This window comes from Panthera uncia, assembly GCF_023721935.1.
Source record: "Panthera uncia isolate 11264 chromosome B2 unlocalized genomic scaffold, Puncia_PCG_1.0 HiC_scaffold_24, whole genome shotgun sequence".
In the NCBI taxonomy this organism is placed as follows: domain Eukaryota; kingdom Metazoa; phylum Chordata; class Mammalia; order Carnivora; family Felidae; genus Panthera; species Panthera uncia.
Window position 1 is genome coordinate 111,439,410 of NW_026057580.1, and position 222 is coordinate 111,439,631.

Consider the following 222-nt stretch of genomic DNA (forward strand, 5'->3'; position numbering starts at 1 on the left):
AAAAAAAAAAAAAAAAAAAAAAAACGTTGAAAAAAAAAACAAAGACTATAACAAGAGATGAAGAGAGACACTATATCATAAGGGGTCTATACAATGAGAAGACCTAACAATTGTAAATGTTTATACCCCCAACTTAAAAGACCTAAATATATAAATCAGTTAGAAACAAACATAAAGAAACTCATCAATAATAGTACAATTAATAGTAGGGAACTTTAACAT